General features: G+C 43.7%; 1 protein-coding gene across 2 annotated transcripts in view; it reads left to right on the top strand.

Annotated features, from left to right (window-relative positions):
• Positions 1-16,134, top strand: part of POLR3E (RNA polymerase III subunit E) — a 205,228-nt gene that overhangs the window by 21,747 nt on the left and 167,347 nt on the right. The window lies entirely within an intron of this gene.

Raw genomic sequence — 16,134 nt, forward strand, 5'->3', positions numbered from 1 at the left:
CAAAGAGGAGGACCGCCTGCTGCACCATAGTTCGGGTTACCCAAATCCAGGGGGATGCAGGTGCAGGATATCTTTTAGTGTCAGATATCTTTGTCCGGATCCTTCGCAGGCAGTGGGGGGGGTCCTTTAGGATTTAGTCTGCAGGCGTCATTGTGGTGGTCAGGAGGGGTCAACCCAGGGTGAACACTAGGTTGAAATAGCCTGGAGACCTTCTCTAGACTGGTGGACCACCAGGACACGGGCTGTGGGCAACGAGTGTAATGTGGGCAGGACTCGCGGATCCAGTTTGGTTCTGGAGTCCTTTGCTGGAGTTTCTTTGTAGACAGGGCCGCTGTCACACAGGAGATCTTGGTCCTCTGTTGGGCAGGCAGTCCTCTTGGGGTTTTGAAGAGGTTGCTAATCCTGCAGGATGTGCCCCCTTTTTGTAGCAGGGACTTCAGAAGCTGTAGACGGCCTGGTAGGACTAGGGTCATCTCAGTTGGTGTCTGCAGTCTTCCCTGCTGGTGGTCAGCTAAGCAGTCCTTCTTTCTTGTTGTTGTCTTCTTGAGGTCGGAAGGAATCTGACAAGTTAGGTTGAGGGGGGGCCTTAAATCCTGGACTTAGGGGCGTTGCAGGGGTCAGAGGGCAGTAGCCAATTGGGCTGTCCTGGAAGGTGACTACACTCTTCCGGTGTCAACTCCCTTTAGGAGGGGGGCACAGAACTAACCCTTTTAGTCCCTGACCTCCAAACCAAGATGGAGGATTCTGCAGGGGAGGGGGGTCACTTCAGCTCTGGACACCTTAGGGGTGTTCCTGGCTGAAGTGGTCACTACTTCCTGTTTTACTTAATTTTCCCACCAGACTTGCCACCAAAAGTAGGGCTTTGACCGGGGGAGGGTGGGGGGCTGATATCTTCAGAGGCTGGAGTGCCCTTGGCTCATTGCCAAGTGTTACAGTTCCTGCAGTTGGGAGGTGTGAAGCAGAGCAGGCTTTGTTTCTGGCCTCAGAGCACAATGCCCTCACCCCATGGGGTTAGAAAATTGTCTGCTAGTGGCAGGCTGGCACAGACCAGTCAGCCCTACACTAGAGGGTTGGGTAAAATACAGGGGGCATTTCTATGATGCCCTCTGTGTGCTTTTGTTATAATAAATTCAACACTGGCATCAGTGTGGGTTTATTGTGCTGAGAAGTTTCATACCAAACCTCCCAGCCTCCAGTGAGGCCATCTTTGTTCGTAATGAAAAGCTCCCAGCCCATGTACTTAACATGGCCACATGCACTTACACACTAAGAATGGACTTACCTGCATGAGCAATATGCCCCTACAGTGTCTGTCTTCACCTGTGGTATAGTGCACCCTGCCCTTGGACTGTAAAGCCTGCTAGAGTGGTGACTTACCTGTGACACAGGCAGTGTTTTGTGGGCATGGCACCCTGAGAGGAATGCCATGTTGACTTGCCTTTTTCTCCACACCAACACACACAAGCTGCAAGGGCAGTGTGCATGTATTTGGTGATGGGTCCCTTGGAGTGGCACCACACATGCTGCAGCCCTTATGAACCCTTCCTGGCCATAGATCCTTTGGTACCACTGGTACCTTTTACAAGGTACTCATCTGTGTGCCAATTGTGGAAACAATGGTACAGCTTTAAGGAAAGAATACTGGTGATGGGGCCTGGTTAGCAGGATCCCAGCACACTCTGTTCAGTCAGCATCAATATCAGGCAAAAAGTGTGGGGTTAGCTGCAAAAAGGGTCAGTTTTCTACAAACGCTTTTTTGAAATCTACCTGTAAGAGTGCTTGGCGGCCCGGTAGGTCCTTGTACATCTCTAGGGTGTTATACACCCTTTGAATGTTATGTGTGTTGATAATGTGGGCCATGAAGCCGGATTGATCTGGATGGACTATATGGTGAATCACCTTCACAAACCTGTCGCCAGCAATTTAGCTCATATCTTCACCTCTGTATTTAGCACAGAGATTGGTCTGAATGCCTCACAAGGGGTACCCGAAAGACTGGGTTTTGGTATGACAACAATGTCTACTGTTCATAGGTCGTGGGTTACTTCCCTGCGCTTTGGTCCCACGATGCTGAACATGTTCAACGAGGCCATAGGGGTGGGCCAAACCAAATGACAACATTCGTCTGGGAATCCATTGAGCCTAGGTGTTTTGCACGTGTTGGGCCGTCCTATGGCTCCCCTCAGCTCCTCCACAGTTATATCTGCTTCTAGGAAATCACGTGTCGGGCGGCAGATGGGGTCTGGGCGATGAATTGCTCCGTATCTCTGGGGGGGGGGGGGGTTGGCTCGGGTGCTTAGAGCTTACCATAGTATATCACAAACTCATCTGCGATCCTACCACTGGCTGTGACCGAGTGCCCATCGCCCTCTCTAGGAATGCCCCTGGGGAACCTGACTGCATTGGCGTGCAAAGTGTAGTGTTTTGCTTGACTTATCTCCCCCTTGGTATATGTGATGTGTGACTGATGGTAGTCATCCATGTCTCTCTCGCCTCCTGGGTGAGCTCTTGTTTAAGGACTAGTTGCATGTGGAGGAAATCTTGCAGGAGCTCGTCCTGCTGTAGAATGATGTATTGTTTTTCCATTATAAGCACCCGTGTTTAGAGGTCTTCGACATTTTGGTGAAGACTGGGTTGCTGTCCCTTACAATAGCTAATGATGTCTCCTCGCAGGGTGGATTTCTGAGCCTCCCACAAGACTCCAGGAGAATCAATGGATCCCAGGTTCAGCTTGGAGGAGCTCTGACTCCTTTCTATTCATGTCTCTCTGAATTACTCTTCCTTTTAACGACCACCTGTTTAGCCTCCATCCGGATGCAGTAGGCGGGGACCCCACTCCATCTCCAGCAATAGATGTGAATGTTCAGAGAGGCCTCTTGCCAAAATGCTCACGCTTCGTACCCGATGGCCCTCGTATTGGGAAGTAATGAAGTAATCCATCCTAGAAAAGGATCAATGGGTCCCTGAGTAGAATGTATACCTCCTTTCTTGAGGGTGATGTGCTCTCCAAACATCCATCACCATCATATTCTGCATGAATCCTGAGAGTAAGGTGGGGGCCATCTCCCTGTTTCAGCCACAGCAATGCATTTCGGGATCACAAACCCTGTTGAATTCCCCTTCTATCAGCTATGGTGCCTCCGGCATCTCCCTGAGGAGAGCTCCTGAGGCGGGTAGGAACGATGCAGTTGGTTGTGTGGGTATATGAGCTGATAATGGGCAATGAGGACCCTACCCAGGAACCAGACATCCCTATGTAATGGCCTCCTTTAACATGCCATGTCTGTGACACTGTCATAGTAATCCACTTATGAATCTAAATGGCCACTCCCTTGATCCCCAGTGGAACCTCGCATGGTAAACCTGGCTGCAGCCCCAGTGGGCCAGAAGGGGCACTTATTGTCCATTAAATGTGCTTCTTGTAGCAGACGGATATCCGGCCCATGGTGGTGAGCTGATTTAAGCACTGCACCTTGTTTGAGTCTGTCTAGCATGCTGTTTACGTTCCCAGAAAGGAACAGTAGGGTCTATGGGCCTTTTGTGTCAGATCGAATTCCACCATGAAGAGCAATGTGGATGTTATTTGTAGGATTGATTGTAGAGGTAGGGAAGTGTTGCTCGGTTTGTGCAGCTCCATGGTGTGTGGAACAGAATGTGGGTTTGTGTGAAAAACGTAACTGTGTGAGCCCCTTCCCTCCTTGGATTCCACCCCATACTTCGCAAACTAGAAGTACCTTTGTGTGCCTTTGGGGTAACGGTGCTCTGACCCCCCCCCATCAACCTTAGGCTACCCGGCTTCTCTCGTAGAAACCAAGCCCTAAAACTATAAAATACAATAAGACTTCCAAAAATAGTGGCTGTCTGAAGTGCAGGGGTTAATGTGGATCAGAACATCATTGTGTGCTCACGCCTTTTGTGGAAATATAGTTGTGTCATTGTCTAGGTCTGCTTCGGATACTGCGCTATGGGAGCAGTCAGTGGGTCTGGCAAAGACGTGTCCCGAGCCCTCTCCAGGACCCAGTGAGTCAGCCCTGCGCTGGCATTTCTTTATGGTTGTTTGCCAGCCCTCAGGCGGATCTCTCAGCCGTCAGCCTTCCTCCCTTCCTTTCCCTTTTGCCTCTTTTCTACTTCCCTAGCGAGGAGCCTCCCAGTCCCATGCTACTTCTGGCGTGTTCTAGAAAAACTTTTTTTTGTCCTGAAAAAGGACCGTTGATCTGGCTGGAAAAAGTAACATGTATGTCACACTCATGGCTCAGAGCTTCTGTTTCATCTCTATGTAAGAGCGTCGTTGTCATTGGACCTTCTGGGTGTAGTTGAGGAAGATCATTATGGGGGACGATGGGCACCTCAGGAAGCCCTTTGCTCACGCTGCTCGGATGATCGCATCTTGGTTGGCAAAGTTCAGAACCCTGGCAATAAAGGGTCTAATGGTGCCCCCACAGGAGGTTTGGCCGTCAGAACGCGGTGAGCCCACTCCACCACAAAGCAACTCAAGAGAACAGTCTTGGGTACCCAGCTTTTGTGCCAGGTAGTGATAAAGGATGTGGGTGAGGGCCCTTCCAGTTCCTAGGGGGTGCCCACTATGCGAAGATTATTGCAGTGAGATCTCCCCTCCGCGTCCTCCAGACTGGCCTCCAGTAGATTGACTTGCCATTATAGGGCGCAGGGACGGTCTTATGCGATTTAACAGTATCTTCCGTCTTTGAGACACTAGTCTCTACTTTGGTGACTCTGTGTGTGTGGTATTTCTTAGGTCTTGGCGGATTAAGGATAAGCCAGCTTTGAGCGCCCCCATGCTTCCTTCCAAGGTGTCTTTAAGGTCTTTGAGTTCCTGCAAGATTCCAGAGTTCTGAGTGTTTCCGTCCTGTGGTGCCATACCTTCCACCGTGCGTGCTTCGTCAGGCTTGCTTGGCGAATTTGTTGATTTTTGGTCCGAGATGTCGCTGCTGATGGTTTGTTTCTGATCATGGCTGTTCGATTGCTCCTTCCAGACCAGGGACATGGGGAGGTGTGTAGCACCTTAGCATCCATCTTGTGAGGTGGGCGGCTTTACCCTGGCGACCCTCCAGTCCGTGCCTAAGTGTCACCCTGTGGACAAGGCTCCTCCTTATTAGCTCCCAAAGTCACTTCTGGCTTTCGCAGGACGTCCCGGTACAGGCTTTAATGCCATGTCACCATGCCTATCCCCAGGTCCTTGCAAGAATCACCAGGAGCACCATTGCCAACCAAGAGTAAACTTTGGAAGATTTAATTAACCTAATAAAGAAAGGAAGAAGTCTCAACACCAATATGTCCAGGCAAGGACCCATGAAAATAGTGAGAGCTTTTTATAGGCCTGACCTAATGAAAGACTACAGGTTGATCATTTTCTTTGGGGCCCCTGAACATAGATGCTGAATTTTTTTACTGGTTAATTTCCTCTTTTTATCCGTTTCATTGAGCTGACGTCTGAGTATGATGCTGCTAGAACACCCTGGAGACTGTTTTATGGGATCGGTGTTTATCACTAGATCCAAATGAGATAATGATAAGCTAAGTTGGGCATCTTTTTTGCGCTTACTTAACAACAAAGCCAACTATTTAGGTAGTTTTTTTTTTTTTTTGAAGCCTGCTTGCAGGATATGCTCTGAGTGACAGTAAGTGCTCTATGTGACAGTAACTGCTGGGAGTTGAACATCTAGCCACTCAAAAGGAACCATTCTTTCATGGATCCCAGCCAGTGATTGAATTAATAAGAAGTGATGGACTGTCCTATCGAAGCAATGTTTATTACAACCTAGGACTTCCAAGTCATCAAAACTAAAAAGGGTCCCAAGAGAGGGCTAAATTGGTCATGTTCCTTTTATTTTTATTTATTTATTTATTTATTTACGGTTATTTGTTCCAAGCTGGTATGATGATCTCCTAGTTCAGATTGGATGCTGGCAATATTAAATGCCTAGGGAGATATATGTGTGCGTATATATGTGTATATATATGTATATATATAATGTTATACATTTCTCAGGCACCTCTTTATAGGTAACCCAGCGTTACTCCTACGACCTTTTAGCATAAAGAGAGATGAGGGTTGTGATGGTCAGGTCAGCAGTACTTGCATGGTAGTCTTGGATTTTGCAGAGTTGAAGTTCAGTTGTGGTGAAAACGAGAGGTTCCACCACTATCGAATCCATTATTGGATAGCCAAAGATTTGGTGAAAAAAAAAAAAAAAAGTGGCTCCGCACCCACCATTCCAATTTAAATTATTTGTGCAGGGTCCCATCTTTCCAAATATTACTCTGCGTTATACACCTCTGGAAAATCAGCTGAAACAGACAAAATCCAGACACATGAGCAGTTGAGATACTCACTGACAGAATGAGTTATCTGATGCATCTTAGCTGTGTATCTGAGTAAGCACATTCGGCTTTTCCTCCTACATAGAAGATGCATAAACTGTTTCAAATGGTTACTACACCCAAGACCAAATCTTAAAACATGTTCTTTGGCACTTTCACATTATGCTGGAGGACCTGCAGTCAAATGAGTAGAGGTTTCATGGGTAGTGAGATGCAGTTAGCTTTGTCAAGGCTTGTTAGTGTGCTATTGAGCAAGCCAAGAAAAAGGCATCTAAAATGGATGCTACAGAAAATAAGCATTGACCAAGTCCATGGATCAGGCTTACACAGGAGTCTCAAGTTTCTTACTGTCGCTGTAAGCATTAGCATTATAAGATCAAATACAATTCTGTGCAGTTTTGACGTTTCATCCAACAAAACATTTCCTCAATGACTTTGTTGCTCAATCTCAAGAGAAAATCCACATACCTTCGTCTTGTTTAGGCTATTTTGCTTTGACCATGTTTGGGTAAGGCATAGAAAATATTTTCACTATACAGGGAGTGCAGAATTATTAGGCAAGTTGTATTTTTGAGGATTAATTTTATTATTGAACAACAACCATGTTCTCAATGAACCCAAAAAACTCATTAATATCAAAGCTGAATATTTTTGGAAGTAGTTTTTAGTTTGTTTTTAGTTTTAGCTATGTTAGGGGGATATCTGTGTGTGCAGGTGACTATTACTGTGCATAATTATTAGGCAACTTAACAAAAAAAAATATATACCCATTTCAATTATTTATTATTACCAGTGAAACCAATATAACATCTCAACATTCACAAATATACATTTCTGACATTCAAAAACAAAACAAAAACAAATCAGTGACCAATATAGCCACCTTTCTTTGCAAGGACACTCAAAAGCCTGCCATCCATGGATTCTGTCAGTGTTTTGATCTGTTCACCATCAACATTGCGTGCAGCAGCAACCACAGCCTCCCAGACACTGTTCAGAGAGGTGTACTGTTTTCCCTCCTTGTAAATCTCACATTTGATGATGGACCACAGGTTCTCAATGGGGTTCAGATCAGGTGAACAAGGAGGCCATGTCATTAGATTTCCTTCTTTTATACCCTTTCTTGCCAGCCACGCTGTGGAGTACTTGGACGCGTGTGATGGAGCATTGTCCTGCATGAAAATCATGTTTTTCTTGAAGGATGCAGACCTCTTCCTGTACCACTGCTTGAAGAAGGTGTCTTCCAGGAACTGGCAGTAGGACTGGGAGTTGAGCTTGACTCCATCCTCAACCCGAAAAGGCCCCCCAAGCTCATCTTTGATGATACCAGCCCAAACCAGTACTCCACCTCCACCTTGCTGGAGTCTGAGTCGGACTGGAGCTCTCTGCCCTTTACCAATCCAGCCACGGGCCCATCCATCTGACCCATCAAGACTCACTCTCATTTCATCAGTCCATAAAACCTTAGAAAAATCAGTCTTGAGATATTTCTTGGCCCAGTCTTGACGTTTCAGCTTGTGTGTCTTGTTCAGTGGTGGCCTTTCTTACCTTGGCCATGTCTCTGAGTATTGCACACCTTGTGCTTTTGGGCACTCCAGTGATGTTGCAGCTCTGAAATATGGCCAAACTGGTGGCATCGTGGCAGCTGCACGCTTGACTTTTCTCAGTTCATGGGCAGTTATTTTGCGCCTTGGTTTTTCCACACGCGCCTTGCGACCCTGTTGACTATTTTGAATGAAACGCTTGATTTTTCGATGATCACGCTTCAGAAGCTTTGCAATTTTAAGAGTGCTGCATCCCTCTGCAAGATATCTCACTATTTTTGACTTTTCTGAGCCTGTCAAGTCCTTCTTTTGACCCATTTTGCCAAAGGAAAGGAAGTTGCCTAATAATTATGCACACCTGATATAGGGTGTTGATGTCATTAGACCACACCCCTTCTCATTACAGAGATGCACATCACCTAATATGCTTAATTGGTAGTAGGCTTTCAAGCCTATACAGCTTGGAGTAAGACAACATGCATAAAGAGGATGATGCGGTCAAAATACTCATTTGCCTAATAATTCTGCACTCCCTGTAGTAGGGTATGATATGGCTTGTTATTGTATAATATAGGTTGGCATGGTATAGCCTTTCATGGTATGGTATGGTATGGTATGGCTTGTCATTGTATGGTCTTGTATGATATGGTGTGCCTGTCATTATATGGTACTGTATGGCCTGTGATTATATGGTCTTGTATAGAGTGTCATTGTATAGTCTGATGTGGTATACAGGGGTGTGGAATTCCTATTGCCTGACGCCCAGGACATGTTGTTTGGGGTCAAGGACAATACGTTTTCATGTTTATTTTGTCCTTGTGTCCATAGGCTAATGCTTTTCGAAGTTGTATTTGTTTCATTAATGCAAAGCCTTTATTATTAGGGTGCGCGCTCTAAGGAAATGTTGTAAGATCACACTGCACTGACTGTGGTTCCAGTGGGGAAAAAAAGTGTGTACACATGTTTGAAAAGCTTATCACTGTGAGACTACATATAATGCTTCCTGATTAGATGTAAATGTTTGCAGGATTGATAATTATTTGCTTTCAAAATAAAATGCTCATTAAAAAAATACAAGGAGTTAAACGTTTTGCTAAATTACTGTGAATTTTTAGGAACTATTTATTTGAAGCATCATTTAGTAAAACAGGCTTTAGTAAAATGTGCTGATGCATGCCAGTATTTCCCAAAAAAATTCAAAATGGAAAATCATTGTAACCATTTTCAACAAGATTATGGGAAACATGAAAATAAACAAGGACTGGCAAAGCCAACCAATCCGACATTGGTTGACAGATTTTTGGTTTTGTCAATGTGTGTCCTGTTTTGTCATGGCTTTTGTAACAGCCTAGTGTTGTGAGAGCTAGCAGGCCCTCACCATTGTAACAAACATTGGCAAAAAGCAAAAATTGTTTTTTGATCTTAAAAAAAAAACCCACCCATTGCCACAGTAGTTCCTGGCACTGAACAAAGCTACTTTGTGTACCAATATGCTCCTTGTGGCAGTATAAAGCCAGCCGATAGATGGCAAGAGAAAGAGAAATAGAATTTTTAATAAAAACAAAATGTCTTGGTTAACGCCAGACCTAACTGGGGGGGGCCCAATTCTTATTGAAATTCACAGAAGTGCACCCATGGTTTATGTCTTTGCGTTAGCGGCTTTCATGAATTTACAGAAGTAGACCAGGAAATCATACTCCTAGAAAATATTTGTGAACTGTATTTTAACACAAGCAAATATGCTTGTGTAGATTTGCTCATGCGAAAATCTATTGAGCGTTTAAAGGTCCCTCCACCCCAACCACTTTTTTCCCAACCCTGGAAGAATTTCTACTTCTGCCCTTGTCAGGAGTAAAGTTGCAACCTTTCTCAGTATGGGAAAAGATTAGAAAAGAGCTTGTGAAAATCCTTAAAATATGCAAGTTAGCAGGTTTGCACAGACTCAAAGGCATTCCTGCCTTGGAACGATTGTTTAGTGCTTCCTCCAGCCCCATTATGTAGACCCGCGGAATGGAGGCAAAATAAGGAAATTGCTGTACATCTGCTGGTATTCAAGCCCTACCATGGTAATAGCCCTGGCATAATCAGAGATGCTAAGATGCTATTATCAGAGGTCTTACATTATTGGCACCAAAGAGACCAGTAGTGTGTTTTTTTTTTTTTTTTTTTTGTTTTTTTTTACAGGACAAGTTGATATAAGAAGCATCCCGACCCATGGACAAGTAGATTTTTTTTTCAGTTCCACACCCCTGGATATCACTTCCGCTACCCCTGGCATTTCGGTGAATTGACGTCCATGCATGGGGCTCCTACATCTTGTAAGCCTCACTGTCTTATGCAACACATCATTTATATTGACGTACAACCATATGATTTACTATCAATGTATAAAGTGTACATGGAATGAAAAACGCTCTGGCACCCTGCTTTGGGGATGAGCAGTGGCACTGCTCATCCCACTGCAGTGTGTCAGAGCACTTTACGTATTCGTACACAAATACCAATTTAAATACCACTATTTTGTTTTATTTCTTTTATAGCATGTCCGCACTACTGTAGTGGTAAAAAGAAATAGCTATTCTGTTGTATTTAAATTTTTGTTTGTGTAAATACGGGGGCGACCAACACATCTGACATTCTTACAGTGTATGCATGCCTTTTATATTCAGGGACTGAATAAAGTTACAAGCATTTCTCTCTTAAGTACCTGTGAAGTGATAAGATGTGAGCCTTTGTTATCCCTCCATTGCATCTAGGTGTGAGGCTCCTACACCAACAAAAAGAGGCCTAATGCCCCTTTTAACTTTGGCTTTTGTAACAGCGAAGATGGAATCTGATAACCCCCTCCCTGCCTGTACGTTGCTGCTTGGAACAAATGCAGACTACGTGCAGGTGCTGCTGAATGTGTCCCGGTGTCGGAAAATTACACCAGGACGAGTCAGGAAATTGCAGAAATATACTGAAGAGTAGTAAAGGAACATGGCACTCCCCTCAAAGCAGTCAGCTTTGCAATAGAGTAGATGACGTCTGCCCTTTGAAAATAGTGGGTAAACGGTGTCTACCCTCAACTCGAGCCCTGCCTTATACTCTTTTGGTTTAGTATGCTTCACACTGCAGGCGGGAGTCCTCAGAACAGCTAAGTAATGCCAAATAATAACTTTATAGGTTTAGTTCTGCTTTCTTTGTTTGCAGTACGACCCTGATGGCCTCAGCCGTGGCCCATATGTGTGTTCCGAGCAACTTTAATACCAGTAATCTGTAATATTTGTTCAAGCAAATTCACCTTTCATGGCAAGCATCATAAAATAAGTAACTTCTGTTAATTCTACCTCAGAACTTATCGACCTGAAAATCATGATCAGTTTTTCCTTCAGAAATGCTGCCATGATAATGCTGCTGGTCTTTGACCAGTTTATTTTGATGGGTGAATTTCAAGTGTTGTGAAAGAAAGATTTCTCATGCTTTGGTTGTAAACATTGTCGTTAGTCAGTATTAACCATCTGAAGTGACCAGCTTATTTTACATCACATCTAAGCCAGTATGTTGCAGTCCCACCTAGCACCTTGTTCAAAAAGGTATTTGAGTAATCCCGACGAAACTGAGGGATATCACTGCTGCTACCAGGCCAATTTGGAGGCTTGGGAGACCAGCATTTGTAATGCAATAGGTCTCGCATTTGCGAGAGTTGGAGCTGTTGGCATTGTAAATGACAATGTCTTTTATGTGTTTTGGTTTGGAGTGTAGTTGATGTTTGTGGTGTGTATTTTAATTGTTACTTGTGGAATTGTTCAGTGTGGAATTGTGTGGTACGTAGTGTATTTGTGTAGTGGAATTATGTGGCATGGTGAATATATATGGGTGTGAGCTGCATAGAATAGTTAGAAAGGAAGATAGAGAGGATTAGGTAGTTTATTTAGGAACTGGTGGAAGTTTCCCTCACGGAGATAGTACAATGCAAGCTTCCTTCACAGAGAAGGTACAGTGCAGGCTTCCTTCACAGAGAAGGTACAGTGCAGGCTTCCTTCACAGAGAAGGTACAGTGCAGGCTTCCTTCACAGAGAAGGTACAGTGCAGGCTTCCTTCACAGAGAAGGTACAGTGCAGGCTTCCTTCACGGAGAAGGTACAATGCAAGCTTCCCTCACGGAGATAGTACAATGCAAGCTTCCCTCACGGAGATAGTACAATGCAAGCTTCCCTCATTCAGAAGGTACAATGCACTGCACTAGGCAGCTCTTTCATTGGACTGGTTCTCTGATTATGGTAGGCACCTTTCACTGGGAGTGTCTCGTTCTATCCTTTGCCATTGTTACATGGTACCCTTTACAGCCCATGAACTATACCGCAACAACCCCAGACAGTGCCTGGTACTCACCTGAACCGGACCCACAGTGTTGGCACTGATCTCAAACCCAGCCAGCCTGGCACAAGCAGTGCCCGCTTGCCGGGTTACAAGACCCATTTACGCAGGGCTTGTCCCACTCCTTGGGCGGTGGGGTGCCGAGGGCAGCAGCGCTGGGGCACCGGCAGCCCCTGCCGCCACAGCCCGAGCACCAGGTCCAACAGCCAAAAGGAGACAGAGCAGAAAGGAGCAGGGCCACCCAGGGGATTCCGTGGCACTGGTCTGCCGGAGGCACTTCGTACCGCGCTGCTGTACTACAGCCGCTAAGGGTGGATATAATTTCCTCACATGAGGGTGTTTATGAAGTATTCAGGGATGGTGGGTGGGGCTAAAAGTACTCCTGGCTGTAACTTTAGCCATCAAGAGCCTGTGCAAAATAAAGGATGGTTGTGCTTGTAACTTAGATATGTAGGAAGTTAGTGAAGCCATGCCGGTAGAATTGAGCGCAAAGGCAGAGGTGAGAGAATGAAAAAAATCAAGGGCAACAATATCTAATGAAAGAAAACAAGACAAACATCGCTTTTGAGAATGTAGTAGAGCAGGCATGTCGCATTAGGAAACAACTGAGGAAGAACCAATATGACAGCGAGGCTATAGTCAAACGGAGGTGTGCCATCCGGATATTTAGGGTCACTGCTGTCTTTTAACACTGGGCATTTATTTGCAGTGCTCTTACGGAGATAGTACTTGCACATCACTTGACCAGTGTGGAAGTTTTGGAATATTCAACAAAATGTGCGTTAACGTGGATAGTAGTTTATAAACATTTCAATAAAATAATATTAATAAACATATTAGAATTATACCAACACGGTTGATTCCTTTAAATTGATCTCTTGATTTGGTACCACAGTTACCGCAGGTAGTAAATAACCTCTGCCCTCAACCAGTAATGGTATTTTAAGATGGCTGCTGGACGTGCTTAACTCATGGCATGGGATCACGTGCTCCATGTCTTTCATCTATGTTGATGATTGAGGCTATGCTTTGGGATGGCGCCCTTTAGACAGCTCTTACACTGCTTCTGATGGCTTTCATGGGTGTGGATAACATCTTTGCAGAGCATGTCAGTGTCTATTGGCTTATAGTTTTTAGAAAGCTAAGGCCTCAGTAACCCCTCAGGGTTGCAGGTGGCAGGCATGTGTGACAATGCTGCGGATACTCTTGAAACTGTGCCAACCTTAGCACTAATCACAGGCTGTCGCTAGCGTAAGAAACTGTTAACGCATCTGCTCTGATTATCTGCTCACTGCCATATTGGATATTCGTGGCCACTTGCCAAACAAGTTGGGGTAGGAGGAGATTCTAAAAGCAACAACTCGGAGAAGAGCGTGTGGCATAACCGACAGAGCTGCTGGCTTTGGTTGTGAGGGACATGGTTTGAGTCTCTGTGTCGACTCAACATTCGTATCTGTTCGTATCCTTCGATTTGCCTGTGCCAAATATAACCAGATACTTTAACTGGTGCATACTATAAGCAACTGCAAAAAAATAAAGTGGATAGCAGCAACAAAGTGAAAGAAAATGTCCACTGTTGCAGGCTGGACAGAACTTTCAAGATATGAAAGTTGTAAAACACAGGCACTCTTGGGAGAATGCTTAGTACTGGTAAACAGGCGATGAAAGTTGTAAAACACATCCAGTCTCAACACGAGCAAGAAACAAAGTAAAAACAAAATAGTCCCCGAAGTGTAAAGATACCATACTTGGTCCCTGCTCCTTGGAAGCAAAAGGAGGGACAAAGAGGCATGACCGACATCTAGCAAGCAATGACTTTTAAATGACACTGAAACAAACGAATTAAATGGTTTTAAGCCCCCAGAAGTATGCTAAAGTATACAAGAGGTTGTATGCATATGCTTGACATAAAAACAATTTGAAATGGACACACTTCTCTCAGATGTCGCTTATCATTCATGAGCATTGTATTCATGCCTTTATTTTTGTTTTTCTTTGCTTTCCCGAGTCTCATACTCTGATATTCTAAACTAGGAGCAAAACTTCAAGTCTCAGAATGGAGAAATAAAACAAGATCGCTTTGGTACAACTAGTGGTCTGTTGAAACACCTCTTATATGAAATAATAACCCCTAGTTGTACATTAAAAGTATTTCACAACTCAGTGAGGAGTTCCGAGGCCCCCTAAGAACACTTGGTCTGATGCATCTGCATTGTTTGAAGTTCAGAATACCATTGTAATGTTTAGTTGGACATACGTTACCCCATATTATATAAAATATAATTTGCTCTCTTGAAAAAACTACCTAGGTTTGGTAAAATACATAAGCCTTATTAGTCTTTTCATATTAATTATTATACCCATACAGATAAAAAGGTAATTCGTTGTATAATAATTTTCTTCCCACAATTAAAGTGTTTATTTGAAGTGGGAACCAAATGCAGATTTATGATGTAATTTCTCAAATAGCCAGATGAATAACCTGATACAATTGTAGGCATCACCATTTTCCTTCTCTGCAAAATCAGTACTGCTGTTTAAAGTAGTCTTTCAAGTAATGAAGTATCTGAATGTTAATACACCTCCTGGCATCAACTGATCTATTGCTCGTTTCCTTCTAATGTGACAAAATGAGTTGATGCGTTAACATTTGCTGCAGGCATCTGCTGTGATCTGTGGCTAACAAATCTGAAAATTGGCCAACTCATTCCTTCTCTCAGAGGTCAGTAACAGTATCTGTTATTTACAGTGCTTAGGAGTGACAGGAGTGTGGCGTGAAGAGCTTTTTTTTTTTAATCAATAAATTACTTTCATATTAAATATACATTATTTCTAGCAGAGGGGCCAACCATACCAGTGAACTCTTTCATACCTACACAATATGATATGTTCAGTAAGGGTATCTGTGTCTTATTTGTTTGTGTACCAACAAACCCCAAACATTGCTTCATGTAGAGGTCAGTTTTGTTTATTTACATTAATAATACAATTTACACCATTAAGTTTTAAGAATCTATTGATCTTTCTTTTGCAAAACTTTATTAGAGTTTGGTTTGTTGATGTGTTTTAGTTGATGCTTACGCCTTCTGGTGGGAGTGGTGTCTGGGCCTGGCAAGTTTAAATGTTTAGTTTGTTGCTATGAAGCACTGGATTAGGTCTAATGTGTGCATTCAATATAACGTGTGTGTGTGTGTGTGTGACACCAGTGTTACACACACAGTTGGGTCAGTAAGAGGGACAGACTGGACTAGTCGGGATGCCATGCTTGCCCATGATGAGTTTTGTGATGTGTTTAGCTTGATGATTGCGAACATTGAAGTAGGTCTGATTTTTAATAACAAACATAAGTTTTGAATTAAATTAAGTTGTGCTGGTTTTACAGTTGTCTGCTAGGGCATGGGCTTTCTCAGGGTGAGTTCTCTGCATGCTTTACTTTTTGTCATTTTTGCAGTGAGTAATTCTTCTGAATATCTGAAATGGGTGCGAAACTACACGAATCATGAACTCTACTTCCATTGGTTGTGAAGATTTATCTGTTTTTAGTGAGCATTTATGGATACATTCAACACTTACTCATGCATGTTGGACAACTGGTATTTCCTTTTTATTTTATTTTTTTATTTTAATAACTCAAATGGTAGGAAAATAATTTACCAAACCATGAAAAGTCTAAGCATGGAGCCTGACATAATATGCATGTAAAACTTGAACTTTTATTAAGCATTTTTTTTTTTTTTAGTTCTTTGGTGAGTCTCCTGTTTTTGAAAGGTGCCTCCATTTGGAACATCAGTCATAATAATTTAGATCCCTTGGACTAATCTGCACCAAATTTGACGTGCTGATGTGAAAGGTTGTGTCCTTTGTGTTCGGTGTGAATTAGACGAGATGCCCAA

Source organism: Pleurodeles waltl, chromosome 10, assembly GCF_031143425.1.
Source record: "Pleurodeles waltl isolate 20211129_DDA chromosome 10, aPleWal1.hap1.20221129, whole genome shotgun sequence".
NCBI lineage: Eukaryota > Metazoa > Chordata > Amphibia > Caudata > Salamandridae > Pleurodeles > Pleurodeles waltl.